Source organism: Excalfactoria chinensis, chromosome Z, assembly GCF_039878825.1.
Source record: "Excalfactoria chinensis isolate bCotChi1 chromosome Z, bCotChi1.hap2, whole genome shotgun sequence".
Classification (NCBI taxonomy): Eukaryota; Metazoa; Chordata; class Aves; order Galliformes; family Phasianidae; genus Excalfactoria; species Excalfactoria chinensis.
Genome location: NC_092857.1, coordinates 28534556 through 28561553, shown reverse-complemented (window position 1 = coordinate 28561553; position 26998 = coordinate 28534556). Strand labels below are relative to the sequence as shown.

The 26998-nt window shown below is 35.6% G+C and overlaps 1 protein-coding gene across 22 annotated transcripts in view; it reads left to right on the top strand.

The window, feature by feature from the left end:
• Positions 1–26998, top strand: part of PTPRD (protein tyrosine phosphatase receptor type D) — a 1083558-nt gene that overhangs the window by 458348 nt on the left and 598212 nt on the right. Inside the window, exon 8 of one of the 22 annotated variants that reach the window (XM_072359999.1) lies at positions 27–159. The exons of the other annotated variants lie outside the window; for them this stretch is intronic. The gene's annotated coding sequence lies outside the window, so the exon portion shown is untranslated. The remainder of the gene's footprint in view (positions 1–26; positions 160–26998) is intronic. 22 annotated transcript variants of the gene reach the window in all.

Genomic DNA, 26998 nt, shown 5'->3' with positions numbered 1-26998 from the left:
AACATTTTTCTTCAAATTGCTTGCAGATGACATGAAGAACAAGTTGTTCCATCACCTTCCCAGGAATGGAGGTGAGGCTGACTGGCCTATAGTTGCCTGGATCTTCCTTCTTGTACTTTTTGAAGACTGGGGTGACACTGACTATCCTCCAGCCTTCAGGTACCTCTCCCATTCTCCAAGATAATAAGAGAGCAACTTGGGAATCACTTCTGCTATCTCCTTCAACATTTGTAGGAATCTGTTGAGTCCCATTGATTTGTGGGCATCGATTTTGTGTAAAAAATCTTAGACCATAACTGATTGATCTGTTGTTAACCCGATGCTTTTAAAAGGTTTTCTTAGTTTATCCTATTATTTACACATTCATATATGTTTAAATGCATAAAGGAAAAAAAAAAAAAAAAAAAAAAAAAAAAAAAAAAAAAAAAAAAAGAGAAAGTTAGTAACTATATAATAAACACCTCAGAAACTTCCAAGAACTGCTAAACAAAGATCTACTTTCTTCTGACATTAGAGAAATATACATCTTGAGAAGAAAGGAAAGAGAGAATCTCTGTAGAAACAACAACAATAACAACATGCTATAAACAACAACAACAAAATGTATAAAAAAGTGTCTGTGCATCTAGCATTTGCCTGATAAACCTTCCCAGAGATGCTACACACAATAAAAATATTACTCAAAAATTGACAGTGTCTACTTAGTTCTCTATGTACAAATTATGTCCAAAAATTTCGAGGAAAGTAGTTAATTAATTAAACATTATTATTTCTTGTCTCTAAGACTGATGAATTTACATATCCAAACAGAATATCAAAAAAAGTGTAATACTGAGATTAGAATAAAACATTGGAAATATAGTTCTAAATAATTCATAACTTACGAACTGCATCATTTGTGTATATATATATATATATTTACTAGATTTGAGGGATATAAAATTAAATTAAGTAAGAATATTTTCACAGGGAAAATAAATGCTGTTAATTTTATGTCACTGTATTTTCACAGCTATTGCAAGAGCTGAATATATTTTACACTAGGTAAAAATCTGGTAGGCACAAATTTACATATATAAATAGTTCCTCTTTATTTGCATCTAAATAATACATATTTTGAGAAAGAAAAAAAAAATGTTTTGTCTATTAGGAAACATTGGTACTAAATAATATTGCATAGTAATAAACTTGAAAGTACTCTCACTTTTACTCCATTACAGTAACTAAAATTAAAAAAATATTATGTAGTTCTATCAACTGTTTATATTTATCTCCATAATTTTGTATGGATAAAGGCCATATGTTATAACTGTTATTTGTCCAAATCTTGATCAATCAAGTAGTGACAGACAGAGTCATGTGAATTCATAGAGGATGGTATTTGGCACATATTCAATCCAGTGAAGCAGCTTTCTAAAGAAAAATGTGTTCAAGGAAACCAAGAGAAGTATAAAGTACTAGGGAAAGAAAAAGAAAGAAAAATAAATAAATAAATAAATAAATAAAACGAATAATCATCTTAATAGCTGTCCAAGGGACAAAGTGACAGAAAACTGCTGTCTGCCTAAAGGAAAATGTTCTTTCTAAATATTTGAACAGATCTTTATGAATATTGCTGTGAATGTTTTCCAAAACTGCAATATTATTCTTTCATCCTCTGATATACAGTTAACTATTCTTTAAAAAATATTGATCTAAAACAAAAAACAAAAAACAAAAACAAACAAAAAAAAAAACTAACTCTGTACAGAAATTTATCAAAACAGCAGTGAGAGAAATTTTTAAAATCATAACCTGATTACTTGCCTGTGTGTCCTTAAAAGCGTATCATACCTGTTCTTGCTACTAAAGTACCCAATGCTTTAATATTTGCCTTAAATATTTTTAGTACATCACTTGATGATTATAGATCTGAGCATTATAGAGAATAATAGATTTTTTAATTTTTTTTTTTTTTTTTATTTTTTTTCCAGTCCAAGTATATTGATAATTGTGTAGCTTACTTCAGGGAATTCCATTTTGAAAGCAAACCAGTCAGTCTCCTACAAACCATTTCCAGAATGCGCAAACATTCTTCATGCAATTTTTCCCTGGCACACAAACACCTTAACATTTAGTAATGTGAAAAATATTCTGTATTCTACACTGATTCATAAATTGTCAGTTTCCTGCCTGCAACCCAAAAATGCATCAGCATATACCAAACTTTTTTTCCATCCATAGGAAAGTTTTAATTGAAAACAAGAGTTCTGGGTTTGAACACAGCTTCAGCAGATTATCAATTAAATTAGAAGGGGCTTTTCATTTAAGTTCCAGTGTTGATATGTCACTATACCCTGTCACTTTGAAAAGTGATAGTGCTTTGTTATCAGTGCAGAGTGCAGGTAGCCTCCTGATCTAGAGGTAAACTAAAATAGGCTGCTGGTGTGATGAAAGCATTGTGCACATGTTGCATTCTCCTCCAGTTGGAGATGTGGAGGAGCAGTGCCTATACACTGTTTTGTTCACACAAGCAGGTTGATCATATCCCAGTGCCAGATTTTCTGACATTAAAGGAAAAGAATAAATAAATAAATAAATAAATAAATAAACTTAGAAAAATATCATTACAGTTCAGCTCAAGAAATAGATTCAGAGACTGCAGTAGCATTTCACTTTAATAAATGATTCCTTTTATGTTTGCTTATCATCTCTTTTGGCAGGATGAAGCTTTGTGGGATTAGTCATTATTGGCTTCCGCCCACAGCTTACGCCAGCGTGGTAGTCACTATCTCTGCTCATAGTAAGCTGTGCTTATAGGTAGTGGCTGAAGTAGCAGGGGCTGTAAGTATTAGCCTTTAGTTTTTCCTACGCTCTTCTTGCTGTTCTTGGGACTACAGTATAATCATGGTCTCCACCAGGAAGAGATCCTACTCTTCCAAAACTGTGGCAACTCAGACAGAGGGCCAGGCCAGGAATGCCGCAGTTCAGGTTTCTGGCTGTATGGAGTGCCTGGAGTTGTTGCTGCCTGGGGAGGGTGGCAGGGCCCCCACCCGCGTGAGATGTGAGCAGGTGGACGAGCTGCTAAGCCTGGTGGTGGAACTCAGGGAGGAAGTGCAGCGGCTAAGGGCCACCAGAGAACGTGGGAAGAAGAAGCAGGGTGAGGAGTATGGAAAAAACACCAGGAAGGTGGTGGACCCCCTGCCCTACCACAGGAGGACAATCCCTACCACTGAGGAGGGCTGGCAGAGAATTCCAACTCGCCGTCGTGGGTATCCCCCCTGCCTGCCTGCCCCGTGTCCACCACTCTCCCTGAGCAATAGGTTTCAGGCACTGGAAATCAATCAGGAGGTGAGTGGAGAGAGGGTGGAGGAACTACCTAAAAGGGAACCCCCTAAGCTGAGTAGGTCCTCGGATGGTGATGATGGTAGTACTCCTCAGTTGGTGGTGCCCCCCAAGTCCATCCGTTCCTCACCCACCATTAGAACATCACCATCAAAGAAAAAACGACGGGTCATCGTTATTGGTGACTCTGCGCTGAAGGGAGCAGAAGGGCCAATATGTCGGCCAGACCCTCTACATAGAGAGGTCTGCTGCCTCCCGGGTGCCCGGGTTAAGGATGTAAGGATGAAGCTTCTATGATTGGGACCTCAGTATGCACAGGAGTTACTAGATTTGAGGGATATATTTCAGTTCTTATTTCAGAGATAGGAAGGCATACACATACATGTAAACACGCTTCTTCAATCTTTTCCTCTCTTTCTGAGGAAAAAAAGAATACTGTTGTCCCACTAGGACTTCCACAAGACAGGTAGAGAAAACATGCAACAGATTATATTGGCAGTGAATGCACTTAGACAATGTCAGTAACACTGCAAAGGATTTGGAAATGTATAAGAACCAAAAGAAACTTAGTTGCCTGTGGCAAATTGCACTGAATTACATCCTGTTTTTTGTTTGTTTGTTTGTTTGATTGTTTTTTTTTTTAAAAAGTATTTTTTTTTTATCTGGAGGTCATTTTGAATGCTGTCAAGTCAATCAAAACACACAGAATAACTACTAAAGGAAGTGGGACACAGTAATACTGCAATACTACAATGCAATGAAAAACAGAATAAGGCACTGTGACAAGGCTAGCAGGATACCTACATCTGCAGCAGACCAGTAACAATTTTATTCCTTGTTTGTTTGCTTTCTTACTAATTGAAAAAGTGGCCATAAGAAGGACTATACTTGAAATTCTTGTACTTTCTTGGAGCTGATGGGAGAGTCAAAAGTCAGAATAATAATAGGTTATTTCTTTTTTTCTTTTGGCAGTAAGGAGAGATTTTTTTTTTTATTTTATTTTTTTTTTCTATTCCCTTTACATTTGTAATGCTTCTTCTCTATGCTTGACATTTCTGCACAATCCATTTAGCAACATTTTAAAAATGCGATTTATAGTTGAAGTACTTTCCAGCTCTGCATGAACAACACATACTATATTAAATGCCTGTCTATCAGAATTTCTGTGTTATCCAACTAGTTCTTGTAAACACAAACTTTAATTCATTTTTTTTACTTAAGTCACTGTTTTATTTAAGTTTTTCTGAACACATATGAATATAAAAAATTTAGTAAAAGATATTTCACTGGATATCAGGGAGAAAATCTCCATGTTTGCTTTGTCCTGATTATTTCTTACAGAATATGTGGAGCTACCTAGAAGAACTGCAGAGTGGTGAACTTGCTATATACATGGAGACTGTCTACTCCAACATCTTGCTCATGCAGGATCAGTTACAGCAGGTTGTTAAGGATGTGTCCAGACAGATTAAAATGCTTTCAGGGATGGAATTTCACAACCTTTCTGAGCAACCCATTCCAGGGTATTACACTACCACCACATTAATAAAACTTGTGTTCTCGTATTATCTGAATTTCCTCTATTTTTGTTAGTACCCATTGCCTCTTGTCCTCTTATCACTAGGAATTTCTGGCCCCACCTTCTTTACTACTCATCATATATACATATTTATATGCATGAGTAAGTTGTTTCATGAGACATCTCTAGGGTAAACACTGCCAGTTCTAGACCTATTCTCATATAACAGATACTCTGGTCATCATTTTTTATGGGCCTTTACTGGACTCATTCCAGTGGATTCATGACTCTCTTGTACTGAGAAGCACATCATTGGACATGGCACCCAAATGTGTCTCATCAGTACCAGGTAAGGAGAAAGGTTCACCTCATTTGGTTTTCCGTTAATTATCTTTGTTAGTATATCTAGGATGCTGTTAGACTTCTATGCACTGAAAGGTGCATTGCTGGCTTATGTGAATCAGGACACCCAGGTCCTTTTCTGTCAAATTATTTTCTAGCAATCTGCACTGCATCTGTGTGCATATATTTCCTCCCCATTGGAAGCTTAGCATTTCACTTTGTTGTACACAGTGAGATTCAAGTAATTAATAAAGTTGTTCATAATTTGTGGACCCAGATAGGTAATACTGACCCCTGTGGTACTCCAGAGTAGATGACCTTCAATAAGACTACATGAATCTTCGTCATTCCTTACAGTGTTGTAATTCACTGGTTTTCAGTCCATCTCATTGATCATACTTCTTTCTGTCTATGAGAATATTGTGGGAGTTAGTGTCAAAAGCTTTGCTAAATTCAAGACAAACAGTATTCACTTGTCCATCAGTCTGTTATCCTCACAATAGAAGGCTATGAATTTTGTTAAGTATGATTCCATATACTTCCCATAACTACACTTCCTATATTCAATTGCCTTTTTCTCCCTCATATGTTTGGAATTCATTTGCAGAAGGATTTCCTCTATTGCCTTCTTAGAAATGAAGGCAAAGCTGACTACCTGTAGTTCCCAAGATCTTTCTTCTTTCTGTTCTTGAGCAAAGTAGTGATCTTTACTTCCCATAGTCACCATAGCAACTCTAAGATTAATTCAAAGTAGTCTTACAATTAAATGAACCAACTCTTCAGCAGTGGTGGGTGCAATCCATCAGGTCCCAGGAATTTAGGTAAAACTAGTTTCTTTAAATGAATCCTATTCTGGTCCTTTCTCCTCTGCTGAGAGTGTAGATCTTTTACTTAAAGTCTTTTCTTCTCATCTCAAGGGCTTGAGACTTAATCTTAAATATGAAAATATGAAAGTCTTTCTCTCAGCCTTCCGTGTCCTTTGTCACCAGGTTCCTTGTCTCATTAAGCACTGGGCCCACATTTTCCTTTGTCTTCCTTTTTCTTTTGATGTACCTGTAGAAACAATTGTATTGGCTACCATATTCCTCACCTGTTGCCCTCCAGGTGAGCTTTGACTGTTCTAACCCCATTTCTGCATGTTTGGATAGTGTGTCTATGTTCTTCTTGTGTTGTCTGTTCTTCAGTATGTTGCATTTTCTAGCCTTAGTTTTCTTAGCATCTCCATGTGCATCTATTGAAGATTACATCTTTTGTAAGAGTGACATTTTGTCAGAAGATGAGAAAAAGATCATAGAAAATAGCATAATGCATGTGAAATGTGTAAGATCCAGTAAATGGAGAATCAGCAAAAACCGTAGCAGTGTCCTCTGAGACATGGAAAATAAACACATGAGCTGCTGAGTTGGTGGATGGCAAGTGAAATTCCCTATGGAAAATGCATTTCATGGAAATTTTCCATTCAGAAAGTCAATGTAAACCAGTAATATAGAAAGAGAGTATAAAGGAAGAGGCCAATGCTGATATTACCAAGCAGATAGAGCAGATTTGTTTCTAAATCCTTTCTTTTTTCTTCTTAATTTTCTCTTTGTTGTCTTCTTGAAAAAATAAGATATCTATGTTTTTTTTTGTTTTTTCTTTTTTCTTTTTTCTTTTAGAGTTACTTATTTTTTTTATAAGGTTTATATTTTAATTAAAAGATAATTTTAGAAATGGAATATCCTTTTAGCAGATTTTTTTGTATGAAAACACATTGTTCTCCTTCAAACCCCTGCTCATCATGTTTCTGCAATTCTTTCAGTTTCATCAGATCTTAACACTTCACTGAGTTTGCTGATCCTCAGCAGAAGCTTCAAAGTGAAAAGACGAACTATATACACTATGTTTTGTTTATTCTATGGTTTTCTTTTCTCTCTAAAACTTAGATGTTGTGAAATGACTGTTCTAATTCAAGGAAATATGTTATTTAGCATTTCCAAACTGGATCATAAGCAAAATATATTATCTTTTTCTTCCATGTTCGTTTGAGATAAATACAATTTAAAAGAATATGTTGTTTTGTTTTCATTTATTTAGTAAATGTGATTACATTTAATCTTTTAGTGTTCATCATTATGTGTAGCTGGGCGATTTTGTATCTGAAAGCATGCAACAATAAACTAATAAAAATAATTTAGGTTAGTCAAATTATTTAACAGTTACTGTGTAAAAATAATAATAATAATAAATTAACAAACACTTCCAGATAATGCTGATTAAAATGAGATAAAGTTCTGAATTCAGTTCTATTTTTTAGGTATTGCACTTTTCTTGAAGTGTTCAATATGAAACTTCATTTTGACCACAGTAGGAAAAATCCCTTATCTGCACTAAGTTCTCTCATTTCAGAGAATTTTTTTTTTTTTTATTTTATTTTATTTTATTTTATTTTATTTTATTTTATTTTATTTTATTTTATTTTATTTTATTTTATTTTATTTTATTTTATTTTATTTTATTTTATTTTATTTTTCTGGTATTTACAAAAGGATGATAAGTCAAAATATCTTCCAGACTGATGAAAATGTGGCACAATCTTCAGTTTTCACAGTAGAAAAAATAAAATAATTGCTCCACAGTTTTGACTTTCAGTGCAGATCCCAGAATCCTAAATACTGGATAGATGTTCCTTAAAGATACGTTCACTTTTCCAAACAAAATTTTGGTATTGTGTTCTCTATTCATCAGTTAATGGCGCTGAAGCACCATGTGCACTACGTATAGTTTTTGCCATACTAGAACTCCAAATTTGACTTGAGGTAGAAAGAGTGGGGAAAAAAATAAAGGTTTATTAGCTTTTGAGTTATACAGAAATGCTGTCTTACTGCTCCCGAAAACTCAAATTGTAGCAGCACTGAAAAGCATAAAGTGGATGTCAACAGCTGCTTGCTGACCTGATACCATAAAAAACAGATGTTCCTATATCTATCAAATAATAATGAATAAACAACTGAAAACTCATGTAAAGCAATAGATATAGTTGCTCATGTGGTGTTCCAGACCTAAGAAATGTCCTACATCTAGTCTACTTTTGTCTCCTAGAGTTTATTTATAACAATAATTGACTACTTTTGTTGCAAGTCTTCATTTAGTGTAGAAAAAAGCCAGACACAATAACAAGAACAATAACTGCATTTTGAAAGTTGTGTAGGTCACAAAACAAAGTTCTGAATAACAAAGCTAACCAAAATATTCCTTAATAGGTCTGATTAGAAAACATAACAAAAGATTAAGTGGGGAGTAAGTAATACTTTTTTTCTTCTTTTTTTTTTTTTTTCCCTTCTTCTGCTAAAATTGAAGTAATCATTGATTATGAGATGATTTCTTGTTCAAGAATTAGTATTTATCCAGACCTGGGTAGTTTCACAAGACCAAGCCTTTAAAAATCTGTCTTTAATTCCCTCCTGCAGTGGTTTCACAATACGCTACCACATTCAGGGTAGACCCTATCACTCTCTACAACTATGTGAAGGGAGGTTGTGGTGAAGTGAGAGTCAGCCTCTTCTACTGTGAAACTAATGATAGGACTATAGACAATGGCTGCATGTTGTACCAGGTGAGATTCAGGTTGGATGCTGGGAAAAATGTATTCTCCAGAAGAGTGATGAGGTGCTGAAATGGGCTTCCCAGGGGGTGGTTGGTTGTCTTTTGAGAAATGTTTATATGTTGTACTAAGTGGCATGTTTTAGTGGGGGAATATTGGTGATATGTAGATGCTTGGAGTGGATTTTCTTGGAGGTCATTTCCAACTTAGGAGATTCTATGATTCCACAAGGCTGGGAGTGTTCAGACTAGAAGAGAGAAGTCTTTCAGGAGATCATATGTATAAATATCTGATCCATAATACATATCCATATGTTTAAACACCTTAAAGCATTATGTGGTGAAGATGGAACTAGAATGTTCTCAGTGATGCAGTGTAGCAGGAGAAGTGGAAATGCAGAAAACCAGAAAGTTTAAAAATTACCTCTGAATATAAGGAAAGTATTTTCTCCTGTGAAGGTGATAAAAATTTACACAGATTGTCAAGAGAGGTTGTGGAGTATCCATTCTTAGAGATACTCAAGTATCTGGGCATGGGCTTCAGAAACATGTTCTAGCTAATGCTGCTTTAAGCAGAGGGTTGGAATAGCTCTCCAAGTATGCTGAACATTTTTTTTCCATTCTGTGATTCTGTGAAGTACTAGTAGAATGACAAAATCATAGCTGTTACAAACCAGTGAATACATCCAAGGATTTTTTGTCCTCTGAGTTCAGAATTATACAGGAAACTTATCACTAGTGATAGAAAACTTCCAAGGCATGTAAGATAGATATACTGTCAATAAGCTAACTCCGAAAATGCATTTTCTTCAAACCACTTTTCTGCTTCTCTCACATGAAGTGTGTTTTACTGTTGTAATTCATCAGTTCCAGACCTGTATTTTTTTCTGAGTGCTACCCAGAATAGTATGCTTTCCTGCATCTATTAAGAAGTTCTGAGAGTTTTAAATTCCCAGTTCATAGTACTATTAACAAAGCCAACAGTCAAAGTGGCAATGAATAACAGCATCAAGCCAGTTCCCCTAGAATTCCAAGGGGCAATGTGCATTTAAAAATAATAATCAGCTGAATTGTGGAGCTCAACATGACTTGCATAGTCATAACCAAATTAATGATACTGAATGATATGTGTTTGACATGCATAGAAAATTATACTCCTTGACCCATAAATTATTGTTTAAAAGAATGTTAATGACTGAAATAGGTCATAGAATACCTGTCTCATTTCATAGACATATACAGTGTTATTTGCAACAGAACCCTAAGGCATAGTGATGTACAATTTACATTATCATGGACCGAATAAGCAACTGAGTAAAAACTGTCCAATTATATTGTTGTTTTTAATATGGATGTACACCCCATTCTCTCAGCAAGACATGAATTGTAATTTCATGCTGTAAAACTTCACAATACAGAGAATTGATCATTAGATTTCCATTTGTTAAAGCAGCAGTATAAGGAGAATACAATCAGATCTATAGTAATTTATCATTTTGTATGACCTGAAATATGGCAACAAGTTTAAAAACATGCTTTTAAGAACAATATAGCAATTACATAAAATACTTTGCAGAACTACTGTTAAAGAAAACACTTTCCAAAGTGATAATTATATATTCAAACACGACTTGTACATCTCAATCTCATCATGTGTATTTTTCTAAGATCCAGGATTTTTTCTTAAGTTTGCTCTGCTTTGAAGTAAATTGTTATCAGAATCACCTCAATTGCATTTTAGTAAGTGGAGCTAAACATCTGCACTTTATTACACTCAGCATTTTTTTTTTTTTTAATAAACTATGAAAACAATCAAATTCACTGAGCACTATGATTATCTATTGATAATTTTTGTATGTAGCAAAATAATTTTCTAGAGTTTTCCCTTTTACAGTAAGTTGTTAAGAGAAGTAAGTTAGTGTGGAATTAAGGTGATCAATTATTAATTATTCCTTATTTATTTTTATTTCAACTTTAGTGTTACGGGATTTTGACTTATTTTCTCAAATTTAAATTAAGAAACATGGATTTCTTTGAATTCTCCATCAGTCTCCTCATACGCTTCTAGAGTATATTGAACCCATGTAACAAATTTTGTGCTAAATATTAGGATCACTAGAGAAGAATGACCATCAATAAGACATTTTTTTGCTATTGAAAGCACAGCAGAAGATTATCTATGCTGTAGTCGGAAACCAGAACTGATTTGTAAAATAGATTGCTTAAAAGCAAATGTATTAATTATTGTATCTAGTACAGTAAATCTGTAATGGCATCTTCCTCTATAAGCAGCTTTGTTAGAGGATTATAGAATTCCTACCATAAAAAATGTTTCATATTACTTTTAGTATGTTATCATAAATCAAGAACAAATAAAGGATAATTCATCTGAGTATTTTTCTTTGCTTTCATTTTCTACCATCTACCGTTTTACTTTGTTTGCTTGTTTGTTTTATAATGCAGATTAAATCAGTACTTTGGTTTACCACACTTCTATCTTTATTAAATTTGTATGTAATTACAAATGCTGTGCTATATACATAAATAAAAGCTTTTATATTATATATTTGTAATAAATAATTTATTTATATTTATCTATTTTTATTATACATACATTCATTATTTATCTATATTTATTTAATGATTAAATCATAATTTTGTGGTTGAATAGCAAATATCAGTGATATTATATATAATATATAAATGTTTATATATACACACATACACATATATATGTATGTATGCATATACATATATATACTATTATATATACATAACTGATGTTATTTTATTGTTTGTTTGTTATTGTTTGTATTGTTTGTTATGTGTTGCACCATTTTTATTTTGTTAAGTTAAAGTAAGAAGTATTTATGTTAGTAATCATAAAAATTAAGCTTGTTTCTTTCCATTCTTTTCAAGTAGATACTAGCAGAATGTCTTTTTAAAAACTAATATTGGTGTTATTTTTCCTCAATATTTTCTGATTTATTTGGCTTAGGTTTATTTGTTAGTTTTATTCTATCACTTATTTTTCTTAGGGTTTTTTTTTGTTTGTTTTTTGTTTTTTTTTTTCTTTTTCCTATAAGCTTGAATAGCTTATTTCAAACATTTCATATCTTCTTCAAAAGTGGTCACTTTGTAAATGCTCCAGCATCCACATATGTATGCTTCAAGGTGTGTGTTTTGGGAGCATGAGAAAAAAGACATAATTACCTCTTGAATCACTTCAAGACATACGTATGTTTTCCAATAAGAAAACAATATATGTATACAAAAATATAACATATCTCCATAACAGTAATAAAATATTATAAAAGTATATAGTAATATAACATAGCGTAGTAAATAGCAAGATAATAACATTAAAAGAGTACATAGTTTACACAGGCAGATAGTCATAGCACAAAAATGAGTGGTTTTAAAGTGAAAGAGGAGATTTAGATTAGATATTAGGAAGATATTACTTACAGAGAAGTTGATGAGGCTTTGGAACACATTACTCAGATAAACTGCAGATATTCCACTCCCAGGAAGTGTTCAAGGCCAGGATGGATGCCTGATTGGGCAGCCTAATCTAGTACTGATTAGTCTGCCCACAACAGAGTAGTTGGCACTGTGTGATTTTCATGGTTCCTTCCAACCCTATGAAGTGTTGAAGTATGAAGTGTTATCCTACGATATTTACATCTCATCCAGAGTATGATCCTATGATATTTTCTTTTATTTGTATAAGTCACACAATATATAATCATTTATTCATTGCAGCTGAATTTACATGCTCTTACCTAATTAAAGTCATGATTAACAATTTAAGTAAGGTTCCCGAGGAGAGTTCTTAAGTATGCCAGATGTTTCTGATTGAAGAAAAGTGAAGTTTAATAATTCTGCATTTTCTTTTGATCCATATCTTTACCTACTAAGAGACTGCCTCTTACTCTGCTTCTTCTCTTTATGACTTCTCAGTTTCATGCATCAAAATTTCTGTTCTGCTGTTTCTCCTGAACCTCTTTGGAATGTGCTTTGGAACTTTTGAACAAAAGGTCTATTTCTTTATACAATAGTGTAAATTCTTAACTTGTGACTGACTGACTGCAGCCAAGGGCTCTAATAGTTTATCTGGCAAATACTCCTTAAAAATAAATAAATAAATAAATAAATAAATAAATAAAATTGTGGACCAAATCTGCAGAATTTGCTAATCGTTTTATTTATATCTCATTGGAGATTACATAAGGCAAACCAAAACTAAATCAAAACTACAAGATTTTGTGAAGTCGTGTGCCATACTTGTTCATATTAAATGTGAATAATATATTTTATTTATAAGAATATGTTTTTTTGCAATTTATTCATTCATTACTGACAACTCACTTCTTCACCTTCTCTCTTCCTTGTGGGGCTGAGTTAACCTCTCACTGTACTTTGTGGGTGCACTATCTTCTTTTTTTTTTTTTTTTTTTTTTTTTTTTTCCCCCAAATGAGGTATACTTTAGTGTGTCTGTGTTCTAGATTCTCTAGAATCTATCTAATTGATTTTAATTATGCATGTGTTAAGAGAAGGGCTGTGTTCTTTAATTTTGTCATGAATAAGGCTAGGTTTCTGATCAAGAAATTATTTCCTGGCCTAATTTTCAAAGTAGAATTTTTCTCCTGAGAAAAACGAAAGCAAACAAACAAACAAAAACAACAAATGTAGGTACATAATCTTTATATATATATTATAAATATATAATATTATTATAATATATATATATAATATAAATAATATTTTATTATATATATTATATTATTAGAAATATATAATAATATATATATTATATATATATAATATTTTTATTCCTATATTGTAACATAGTGTGAGTTGTTGATTTCCATCAAGTCATATTAACAGACCATATGCTCACATCAAAATTGTGATAACATACTGACTCAGGAAGAAGTACTTCCTTTGTTTTTGTTGTTTTTTTGGTTTTTTTTTTTTAATCTCCATTATCTCCGTTGAGCACTTCTTGACTGTGTCATCACTCATCTCTGACTTACTATTTCTAAGATGTTGTGCTCATGTACAAATATATCACAGGCTGCTGTTTGTACCCTATGATGCTGAGACATGTTTTCTACTGAAGTCTTTAGAGTTTTTGGTCAATAAATTACCAAGGGAAGAATTTATCCCCAGTTGTTCAGGTCACCAGTTACTGTCTTCTCAGCCAGAAATCATTAGAGGAATCTATCCATCTTTCTCTTGGAAATTCAGAATTTCCTGAGTTCTACATGAGAAAATCACTTTCATCGCCTACCCAAATGCTGTCTGTGACTAATGTCTAATTAATAACTAATTATAACTAATGTCAGTATATTGTTTACTATACTTTGTGAATGTTTTTTCAGATTCTGAAGATGGAAATATGTAATGGATCAGCTTATACCTGTCTGTGTAGGAGGGCTGCCCTGAAAGAAGTGCCTCCTATTTTGTTATGTTTCACCATTAGGTCAGAATTTGATGTTGGTAGTGTGGCATTAGGAGATGAAACTTCTCACCGGTATTTAATTAATTTTTGTTGCCATTAAACACATGGCAGCAGAGGAGCAGTCTGAGAAAATGGCATCTGACATGAAAGTGTGTATAAAGCTAAGGTGTGACACTGAATTCCTCCAGGCAGAAAAATGACAGCCATTGACATTCATTGGCACTTAATAAATATTTATGGAGACAAAGAAATGGACATTAGCATGGTGAGGTGGGAGGTAAATTTCAGGAACAACAGTGATGAGAAAGACAAGCTACATTTCAAATGTCCAAGTCCAGCAATTGTTCTCAACTTTCTGATGCCAGTGTTTTTTTAGATCATGTGCTGCCATGTTCCCATTTATTCTGAGACAGTAATTATTATAGAATATGGATCAGCTGTAGCAATTATGTGTGTGCAAAGCAAGATCCACCAGCTCAGACAATGGAATTCATTCCAGAGGGTCTACCTTTCATACCATGGTATTTATACAATACAATGGTACTCCTATCTATATCACTACAATCATTTTGATGAAATGAAGATGTATGAAAATGTAATACAAAAGGACAAAGACTGTCTGTGTTGTTGTAATATCTATTTTAAATGGCTGTCAAAATATGCTTCTAAATTTTCAATAACAATACTTTTAACTTATAGTCTTCTACATTTATTTATCAAGTTGAAAAGGTTTATCATGACAGACTGGAAATGTCTTGAACTTGAGATATGGCAGAAAAGTGAGTTGTTGATAGATTGACTTGTCTCAACCTGTTGAAGAAATATTTTCCAATTGCTTTCTAGAAAAAAAAGCTATGCAAATAGAAATTAATATTCAAATAATCAGCATAACAATTGATATTATCATACAGTACCTTCCTAGATATTTATTGCTACAGTAAAACTTCTAGATTGTATGAATCAGCTTTCATTGCAGTTTATTAGCAATCAATGATGATTATTTGGCTCTCATGTTTACAAAATATAATTCATTTTCATCTCATCTTTATTTATGAGACCATATCAAATGAAAGAAACAAGTTATGAATAGTTTTTGGTTGGAAGAACTCTGCACTCCATAGCTTATTAACTTTGCCAGAAAATAGCAGTGCTCAGTGTTCTACCCTAACTGTCATCTGCATTTGATCTGCCTTCATCTCACACTAAAGGATAAAGTAGATTCTTCAGTGTATTCTCACACACTGGCAGATGTGGTTTTAACCATCATTTTAGAAAAGTTCTGACCTATTAAAGTAACATAGAAATTTGCTATTTATTTTAGGGAAGCCAAGATTTTATCCCTTCTATTTACTGTTTTGATAGTTTGATTCACACCTGTGGCAAGCAAATAAGAAGCAGAAGAGACTAGGTTTCTTCTGTTCATTCTTATTCCAATGGAAATAATTTCCAGTACATCAAAAATATGTGCGTGTTCTGAAACATAATAAGATCTGCTCTTCTCAGTTTTATAACTTCCAGTTTAAAGTAAAATATTTTAAGGAAGGAAAAATTAGGTTAAATTGTTATCTCTGATGCCATTATTCCTGCTGCTGAAGACTGTGTAACTACGAGGAGAGATAACCATTCTCATTTTTTTCTTACAAAATTTTTTAAGTTAGTAGAAAGACAATCATATCTAATCACTGGATTCATATTGTGCTTGTGTGTAAACTGCATGTATATCCAAAAATACCAGGAAGAAAAGGATGAAAAGCAAAATTAATAATGTAAAAGGAGTAAATGAAAGTACAAGTTAGCACCTTAAGTAGCACATAGGTCCCTTCCAACTCGCACGATACTGTGATACTGTGATACCATAACAGAACATTTTACCAACTGAAGCACTAATTTTGACTTAGATTTTAATGACCCCAGGATGAACTAAATATCATCATACTTATTACTATACTGCAGAACTTTAGTTATGTAATTTTAATTGTCACTCACCTAGTAAACATCCACTTTCAATTAGAAATTCATTGCAGGCTTCTATGTACTCTGCATCTTTTTTCTTTTTTTTCTCCTGATTCACATGCTAAAACAATAGTCAAACTCACCAGTAAATTTTAGTTTGACGATACCCTGCAACACTAAAATGCATTTCACTTTTCTCCTTTTTCTTTCCATTCCTTGGTCTTCTTTTCCATTCTGTCTTCCTCTTTTTCTCCCAGTTCCAAAATTATTTCAAAACTTCCTTTCATTATTATTGGGAAAGCATCCTGGTATTAATGAAAAGATGAATAGTGCGCTATTATTAATCTTAGTTTTAAAGTTATCACAGGTGTTTATGCAGTACTGATTAAGTTAGTGGTAAAGGTACAAACTTTTTCATAGGAAATGAGCCTTAAAATGACCCTAATCACTTTTGATTTGAATAATATACAATGTAGTGGAGAAGCTCATTCAGCAGATCTCATCAATGGACTCAGACAAAATAAGTAATTATTAAACTATCTATGTATACCATAGTTTTAATTTTTGGGAAAAAAAAAAAATCTAAATTTATTTCACAATACATTTTTTCCTCAGAGCTACTGAATAAAGTAACATGGATAGCTGCATGAAATCCAAGGGTTTCCTGGAACTCAATGAGAATAACTTCTTGAGTCAAAAAATAGGCAGATCCACCAGTGGGGATACAGTACTGGACCCATTATTCACAAATGCAAATGAACTGTTTGGTGATATCAGGACTGGAGACTGTCTATGCTGTACCGACCATGCTATGGTTGAGTTCACACTCCTGAATGATATTAAACACTAAAAGAGCAATTAAATTGTAAGAAAGTGACTTCCAACTCATCAGAGAGTTAGGCAACAAAACACTCTGGGAAACTGTCCCCATGGACAACAATGCAGAGCAGAGCTGGAAGATCTTTAAGAAAACTTTCCACAGGGCACAAGAGATCTCCATTCCCTGCTGTAGCTAGTTTGGGAAGGAAGGCAAGAGACCAGGTGCATGACCAGGTGTGCTGGTCAAACTGAACAGCAAGAAGCAAAGGCACAGGCAGTGAAAACAGGGGCAGATATCATGGGAAGAAAATAACAAAGCTGCTAGGCTGTGTAGTAATGGAATCAGGAAAAACAAGTCCCAGCTTGAAAAAAACTTGGCAGGGGATGACAAGAAGAAAAATGGTTTCTACAGGTACCACAGTCAGAAAGAGAAAGTCCAGGAAGGTGCACCTTCCTTAGCAGGTGACACAGACAAACTGCTAGCAATAGATAATGAGAAAGCTGAGGTTCTTAACGACTTTTTTTGCCTTGGTCTTCTGTTAATTGCTCATCACACAGCCCTTGACCAATTGGTTTGGAGGGAGGGGACTGGGGAAGAAATGTCCCTCCAACTGTGAGCAAAGGTCAAGTTCATGACCACCTGAGGAATCTGAACATCCACAAGTCAGTGGGTCCTGATGAGATATATCCCAAAGTCCTGAGGGAATTGACTGGTATAGTCACTGCCACTGCCAATGATATTTGAAAAAGTTATGACAGTCAGATGAAGTCCTTGGTGACTGAAAATGAAAGCAACATCACACCAATTTTCAAGAAGGATAAAAAGGATGACCCTGGGAAATACCAATCTATCAGTTTCACATCTACACCCGGAAAGATCATGGATCCTGGAAGGTTTGCTAAGGCACACAGAAGACAGAGAAGTGATACAGGAGAACCAGCATGGCTTCACCAAAGGCAAATCCTGCTTGATCAACATAGTGGCATTTTATTATGATGTATCTGAGTCAGCGGATAAGGGAAGAGCCATGGATGTCATCTATCTGGACTTCAGTAAGGCCTCTGACACAGTACCACACATCCTCCTCTCCAGATTGGAAAGGAATGGATTTGATGGTGGACTCTTCAATGGGTGGCCTTCTATAATGGAGTGACATTATTGATGGACATCTTCATCCAATGATGAGCTTGAGTGCATCCTCAGCAAGTTTGTCAGTGACACCAAGCTGAGTGCTGTGAAACAGCTGAGCACTGTGGTTGACACATTAGAAGGAAAAGACACTTTCCAAAGAGACCTCATCAAACTCTAAAGATGGGCCTGTGTGAATCTACTAAGGATCAACACAGCAAAGTGCAAGTTTTTGTACCAGGGATGGAATAATCCCAGATAGGTATACAAACTAGGAGAAGAGCTCTTTGAGTAGCCTAGTGTAGAAGGAACTGGGGATCCTGGTGGATGAAGAACTGAATGTGAGCCAGCAGTTTGCTCTTGCAGCTTAGAAGGGTAATGATATCCTGGGCTCTATCAGATGAGGGGTGGCCAGCTGGGGCAGGGAGGTGACTGTCCCTTTCTATTCTGCCCTTGTGAAGCCCCCACTGGAGTACTGCATCCAGGCCTTGAGCCACCAGTATAGAAAAGACATGGACCTTGTTGGAGTGGGTCCTGAGGAGGGCCACAAATATTATCAAGCTCTGGAGCACCTTTTCTCTGGAGACAGGCTTATGAAACTGGGCTTATTTGAACTGAAAAAGTGAAGGCTGTGGGGATATGTCATTGTAGCCTTCCAGTATTAAAAGGGAGTTTGTTAACATGAGGGATATATATATATAATATATATGTATATTCATGGGTAGATAGTGATAGGAGGAGGAGGAATGATTTTAAATTATTGGTGGAGAGATTTACATTAGATGTCAGGGGGAAGTTTTTTTTTTACTGAGGGAGTGGTGGAACAGGCTGCCCAGAGAGGCTGTGGATGCTCCGACCTTGGAAGTGAACAAGATGAGGTTGGATGGGGTGAGAATAGTGCTCAGTGGTTCAATATCTGGACATAGATCAGTGATCAATAGTGTCCCCAGGGGATCAGTGTTGAGACTGATACTCTTTAATATCTTCAATAATGACACTGACAGTGGGATCAAGCACACTTTCAGATATTTGCACAGGATCACCTCCCTCACCCTGTTGGTCACACTTCTTTTCATGCAAGCCAGGATATGGTTTTCTCTGTGGCCTGCCATGGCACACTGTTGGGTTGTGTACAGCCTGCCATCCACCAGTTCCCCCAAGTCCTTGTCAGGACAGTGTTCTATCCTTTTGACTCATCCTATTAGGATAGTGCAGGTTACCACAACCCTGATGCAAGACCATAAACTTGGATTTGTTTAATTTCATGAGGTTTTCCTGGCCCACAACTTGAGCCTGACTTGTTCTCTCTGCATGGCATTCAATCTGTTAGGTATGTTGACTGCACCACACGGTGTGGTGCCATCTGCAAACTTGGTGAGGATGCACTCAATCCCACTGTAAATGTAATGATGAAGATTTTAATCAGTACTGAAACCACAATATTTATTCACTGTTGTGAATACTTCCTGAATTTCATATTATTGGCTTAACTTCACCTCAGACTCTTGACTGTTTTAGAGCTAATTTGGAGCACTGAATACAACACATTCAATTAAGAATCTACAGGCCAGGTGGCCTTATGAATTAAGACAGTCCTGGCTTTTAGTTTAATGATATGTCCCTACATAATCAAAACATCTTAGTCTTAGAGGTGCCATTGTACTCTGATTTTTTTTCCTTATTGTCTACCATACCATTTTCACCCTTCAAGGAACTGCTTCTTTGGGAGAATGCTTCAAAATTTTCATGTACATTTGTAACATCATCTACTCTTTCCAAAAAAGACGTGCCACAGGGCATCATGGAGAGGCTGAGTGAATTCTAGTACAGTAAATAGAAGGACTTTCTGGAGTTGTACTCCTACACCAGAGAGGATAGTTTGCCAGCTAATAAGCAATATAGGTAACCCTAGGTTTATTTGTTATGTCACAAGGACAATGTGCTCATCATATGAAACTATTAGTGACAGCTGATGAGAAATCTAAAGTGGTGAAATGATTAAAAGCACACCTGTGATCATATTATCAATAAAAATTAAAATGGCCTGTCTCCACTGACTTTCTCTGCTGTCATGTACCATGCACAATTTCCATGGTAATGAAGCATTTACACTGCTTATGCTAGACTTAGATAATATGTTCCCCTCAGGTGTACGTTTTTCATCATCATCCATTTTACTGTATGAATGCTGATGGTGTGGGTGACTGCAAATGTGTCATAATCCTTGGTTCCTACGAATAATCTCTCTCACTTCTTCCTCACACTAAATGGGTACTTATAGTTCTGTCACAAAGTCACTGATTGAATGTTGTATTTTCAGACTTTCTTTGAAAAGGCTTAGTAGATGAATTGATACAGGAAAGGGATAATATGAAAGTTTTATCTAATATAATACATTCACTCCTAAACCTCAATTCCATATAAGAAATGCATTTTCATCCTTGTGAAATTTAAATAGTAACTTCTGTTGGAACTCTGTAAAAAGACAATATTTTAAAAACAATACTTTATTCTCTCCCCTCCCACCCCCTCTACCCCCTTTTTTTATTTTTAATATGTCAGTAATGTCCTATATCGCCTTCATTTATTCGGACTTCCTTGAGTCATCAGTGCACTTTATATTGTCACAATGTTTTATTTTACATGCAAAAGTAAACAAAGAAAACCTTACATACAAAGATGCAGTTTCATGATAGAATTGAATTAAATGCAGTGGGTGGCCTTCCTTTGAATAGATCAACACAGCTTTTAGAACACTATCTGTAGCTGTACTGAAATGTTTGATTAAACTTGTTCAGTTCACTTTGAGAGTCTGTGGTTTAACAGTTTGAGCTGTTAGTACTTTATAGCACTAACATATAGTACTAACAATAGTACTTTATAAATCGATACACAACATGCATCAAAACTCAATTATATAGCTATTATTAAAAATTTTCAAAATAATTAAATCATTATAGTAAAGCTGTATTACACTAAAATCTTCATGGTAACATTCAAGGAGACATTAAATCATAACTTCCTTGGGAATATTTGTGCCACTCAAAGTCAGAATTTTTTGTTATAACAGTGATTTTGAATCACTGGAATAAAGATAAGATATCTAAGTTTGGTCTTGTTTGAGATTTTCCGAGAATCATATTTCAGTCAGAATACATATACTTCCTGTTTTACTTCATCTGGACTGTAGCTTGTTTTGGCTTCAGGTGATGAAGATCAAATTAAAACATCCAATACTATTTAATTTGGAGTACTTAAAAGTAAGTGTTTCATGTCTTAGTACAGTTCATAAAAGTAAAACACTGTTTCTGTCTATGTATGAAAGACTATTAAGAAATTGTCCATTTCATTTCATAAACTAAAATCATTTTCATTTAAAATAGCTGTGATTTCTTAAACTAATTTCATTGTAAATGTTATTTTACTAAATTTGTTGTAGTTGAAGTCACACAGTATGTACAAAAAAAAAAAATAAAAAAGCTGACTTTCACTTGTTCAGTTGTTCTGAATTTTGTGATGAGTTTACAAGGAATTGTATTTTTATTTGGTTTATTTAAATGATAAGACTTTGTATTTCATATTCATTTCTACTTACAGTTATAAACAGAGAATAATTTGAGAAATGTGTTTGGCCACATTAGGAAAGCAACTATTTCCTATGCCTTTAATTAATGACTTGCCTTTACTTAGTTTGAGAGGTTGAAGGGTTTGGCATGTGGAGTTTCTTTCAAAATTTCTATGGAAAATACACACACACACACACACACACATATATATAGGCAACTGATCTAAAAAGATGCTCACATAGAAGAATTCATCAGGAAGAATTTCTTGATTATTGGTCCTGTCATAGATCCTTACAATTTAAATTGTTAATTACTTTTCAATAAAGTTTAAGAAGGGTGATGAACTGATCTGAGCAACCTGGTAATTTGGACTTAATTGTACATAGCATGTACTAATTAATTAAGGGTTAACATGTAATATAATTCCTTAAAGCAAAAAATTAAATTCAGAGACATGGGAGATCTCTTGCTCTACTATTTTGATAATGGTATTAATATAGCATTGTTATACTCAGCACGCAATATTAACTCACCTAGAAGCATACCACTGTTTCAAGATGCATCTGTCTAGTAAAAGAAGGAAAACTGCTTGATGTGGTCTTTTTGAATTTTCATTCGTATTATGAAGAAATACGAATGGCAATTGTTTTCCATAGATCTGGTTTTGATCATCCACAAGTTAAGTTTTAGTGTTGCTGTTTATTTATCTCTAAACCAGAAGGATAATTAAAATAATGATAATAATGATAATAACAATAATGTTAATAATAATGTTAATAATGTTAATGTTAATAATAATAATAATAATAAATATTCTCTGCTTCTCTGAATCTCTCTGGAAATTACTCAGCCCTTAGCAGTCTCACTGAATTCTCTGATAATGTTGGCAGATTTTGACTGTTACTCCTTCTTTCCTTTGCACTGATATTAGGTCCCCACATTTTATTGCTTTATATCTATACCAATTGAAATACTGAGTATTTGACAAGTTTTTCTCTCATTTTGGGAAACACTGCTTCCTCTCTTATCTCTTTTCAAATTAAAATGCTGCTTTAGATTTTCTCTCTCATGCATGTCTTTCTTGAATCCTGATTACTCATTTATTTGCTTATTACTCTCTAGATATTTTTAAATCTCTGATTTATTTCCTGCTTTGCTTCCAATTACAGCAAACCTTTGAAGTCTCTTGCAGAGTGTCCCATCTTTCATCTTTGGTGCATATACAAGATTTGCCAAGTGATAAGCTGTTTTATCTTCTCTCTAATTCTGTTCGCCATTCTGCCCTGTTTCCTAAAATCTAACAGCTGGCAGTGTAACATTGTTTCTCATGCTTTTCTTTCTATTCCCCTTTCAAGTTCCCTAATTAACTAAACTAAACAATTCCCCGCCCACACACCTCTCTTCAGTGAAAATAATACTTTTTTTAGCTGTTTCTTCAGAATTAAATAGTTTTGGGTGTTTTTGTTTGTTTGTTAAAGGCACAAGAATAGGCTGTCCCTGAATGCCTCAGGGTGAGCCGCAGAGGAAGAAGACCGGTGTGGATGAACCAGGATCTATTGCTGAGACTCTGAAAGAAAAAGAGAGTCTATGTCCTCTGGAAGCAGGGACAAGCTACTTGGGGAGACTACAAGGAGGCTGCTAAGGATTGCAGGGAGGAAGTTAGGAAGGCTAAAGCCCAGCTTGAATTTAGATTAGCCACGACAGTAAAAGAGAATAAGAAATCTTTTTACAAATATATCAACGGTAAGAGAAGAACCAAGGAAAGTGTCCACTCCTTACTTGATGCAGAAGGGAATGTGACCACTGAGGATAAGAGGAAGGCTGAGGTCCTCAATTCCTTCTTTACATCTGCCTTTAATGGGCAGAACTGTTGTCCTCAGGGCATTTTATGCCCCAATCTGAAAGTCTGAGATGGAATGCAGAATACAACCCCAGTGATTCAGGTGGAGACATCTAAAGAGCTCCTCCTTCACCTGGACTGTCACAAGTCCATGGGACTGGACAGGCTCCACCCTCAGGTACTGAGGGAGCGGCAGGGGTGATTGCTCAGCCACTCTCCACTATCTACCAGTGTTCCTGGTTAACTGGAGAGGTCCCAGAGGACTGGAGGCTTGCCAATGTGATTCCCATCTACAAGAAGGGTAGTAAGGAGGATCCGGGGAACTACAGGCCTGTCAGCCTGACCTCGGTACCAGGGAAAGTTTTGGAGCAAATCATCTTGGGTGAGATCACACAGCATGTGCATGGCATCCAGGGAATCAGGCCTAGCCAGCATGGATTCATGAAAGGCATGTCATGCTTAACCAATCTCATCTCATTCTACGACTGGGTGACCAGGCTTGTAGATGAGGGTAAGGCAGTTGATGTAGTCTACCCAGACTTCAGCAAGGCCTTTGACACAGTTTCTCACAGTATTCTCCTGAGGAAACTGGCTGCCCGTGACCTAGACAGGTACACCCTTCTTTGGGTAAGAAACTGGATGAAGGGTCATGCCCAGTGGTTAATGGACTGAAGTGTGGCTGGTGACCTGTTACAAGTGGTGTCCCTCAGGGGTCAGTTCTAGGGCCCATCTTGTTTAACATCTTCATTGATGACCTGGATGAGGGAACTGAGTGCAAGATAAGTAAGTTTACAGATGACTCCAAGTTGGGAGGTGGTGTTGATCTGACTGAGGGCAGGGAGGCCCTCCAAAGGGCTCTGGATAGGCTGAATCACTGGGCTGAGATTAATGGGCTGAGGATCAACAAGGCCAAGTGCCAGGTCCTGCACTTTGGCCACAGTAACCCCATGCAGAGCTATAGGCTTGGGGCAGAGTGGCTGGATGATTGTGAAAAGGAAAGGGACCTGGGGCTGTTGGTTGATGCTCGACTGAACATGAGCTAACAGTGTGCCCAGGTGGCCAAGACCAACAGCATCCTGACCTGTATAAGCAATAGCGTGGCCAGCAGGAGCAGAGAGGTGATCATCCCTCTCTACTCAGCTCTGGTGAGGCCGCATCTTGAGTACTGTGGTCAGTTTTGGGCTCCTCACTACAAGAAAGACATTGAGGCCCTGGAACATGTCCAGAGAAGGGCAACAAAACTTGTGAGGTGTCTGGAGCACAAGTCCTATGAGGAGTGGCTCAGGGAGCTGGGTTTGTTTAGCCTGGAGAAGAGGAGGCTCAGGGGAGACCTCATTGCACTTTACAACTTCCTGAAGGGAGGTTGTGATGAGGAGGGGCTTGGTCTCTTCTGCCAGGCAACAGATAGGACCTGAGGAAATGGCCACAAGTTGTATCAGATGAGGTTTAGACTGGACATAAGAAGGAATTTCTTTTTTCTCAGAGAGTGGTCAGGCTCTGGAATAGCCTGCCCAGGGAGGTGGTGGAGTTGCCATCACTGGCAGTATTCAAGAAGTGTCTGAATAGGGAGCTAGGAGATTTGGTTTAGAGTTTTTTCTGTAGGTATGGTAAAGGGAGGACAGTTTGACTAGATGATCTTATAGGTCCTTCCAACCTTGTGAATCTATGATAAGTATGAGAAGTCTTCCTCTCTATTATGTACAGATTTCTTTCTTTACAATAGACAGCAAATTGATTCCTCTTGATGTTTTCAAAACTGTATCTATGGGCTGTTTTTGGTCTCCATTGTGGTGTCCATGTATTCTAGTGCTTATTTTGACATTCCAATTAATGGGACCAATCAATCTAATTACAACCTCTGTTTTCTTAGAAGAAACTTTTGACTGTCTTAGAACACTGTGGTTATAGAATTCATATAATCTTTGGCACCGTACCGATGTGTGTTAATACATACCAGATCGCTATTTCTGATCATAAGTTTCAGGAGTTACAGAGGAATGTTTTAACATGTAGAAAATTTAGAATTGTTTTGTCTGTGTCCAGTCTTAATAGCATGAGGATAAATAGCTTTTTCATTAATGTCTCACTCACTCCAGTTTATAGGAGTAATCGCTAACCTGTTGGTAAAAGATTAAGAATGAGCTTAAATTACTGTATGAAGAATCGTATATAGTAAGATTATTTTATTGAGCTACTTTTCATGATGGTAAACCACACAATTTTCCATAGTGAAGTTACAAACATAGCAGATGGCTATTATCACTAAGAAACAATTAAAGATTAGATTTCTATTTTAGAAAGGTGGACCATCTTCATAATGGTCTTGGACTTGGAAAAGGAAAATCTTTCCTGTGCTGAAAAAGGATTTTTTTGCTTAGTGATAATGTTCTCTCTTAAAAACAGTGTAAGAGTTACTAGTTTCTCTTTTCTTCTCACCAGTGGAAAGGACAGCTTTTGTTGTTGCTGTTGTTGCCTATCATTTTTTATGGTTTCCACACCACTAGTTGTCATTACATATTCAATAATTCAAGCAATTCACGTGATGTAGAAACAATGGGAACTATAGCTAGAAATATTTGAATCATTTTATTTATCAGCAGTCTAACCAGCAGTTTTATCCCGTAATTCACACTGATGAACTGTGAATATCTGTTTCCTGAACAGGCTGTGAAACCATTTCTGAGAAGTGCAGCATCTACATTTAAATAAGCGAATCACAGTACATATATGTATGATAATCTTTCATAGATTCATAGAGTCATATAATGTATTAGGTTGGAAAGGACCTCAAAGTTCATACAGTCTCTGCTGTGGCATGGTTACCAGCCCATAGATCAGGTTGCCTGTATGGCCCATTCAAGTCTAGCACTGAACACCTCCAGGGATGGGCATGCACAGCTTTTCTGGGCAACCAGTCCAGTGCTTACCATGCTCTCAGAAGTTCTTGTAACATCTAACCTAAGTCTCAGAACTACACAGTTGCAGGTGTTGGAAGGGACCTCAAGGGATCACCAAGCCATAAACCCTGCTGAAACAGGTACCCTGCAATAGACTGCACACGTAGATATCCAGAAAGATCTTGAATATCTCTATAGAATGAGACTCCACAGCTTCTCTGGGCAACCTGTTACAGTGCTCTTTCACTGTAAAGAACTTATTCCTAGTGTTTGTACGAAACTTCCTATGTACAAATTTTAGACCCTTACTCCTTGCCCCTTTGCTACACATCACTGAAAAGAATCTGACATTGTTCTTTTGCCTCCCACCTCCCTTTAGATATTTATAAACATATATCAGCTCACACTCTTTTAGTCTAAATTCATTCCTCATTGTGCTACCACTATCAGCCAAATTAGAAGTTTGTCTCCCTCCTTCTTATAAGCTCTCCTTGAATACTGGAAGCCTGAAATAAGATCTCCCTAGACCCATTCTTTTTCCAAGCTTAGCAAGCCAGCTCCC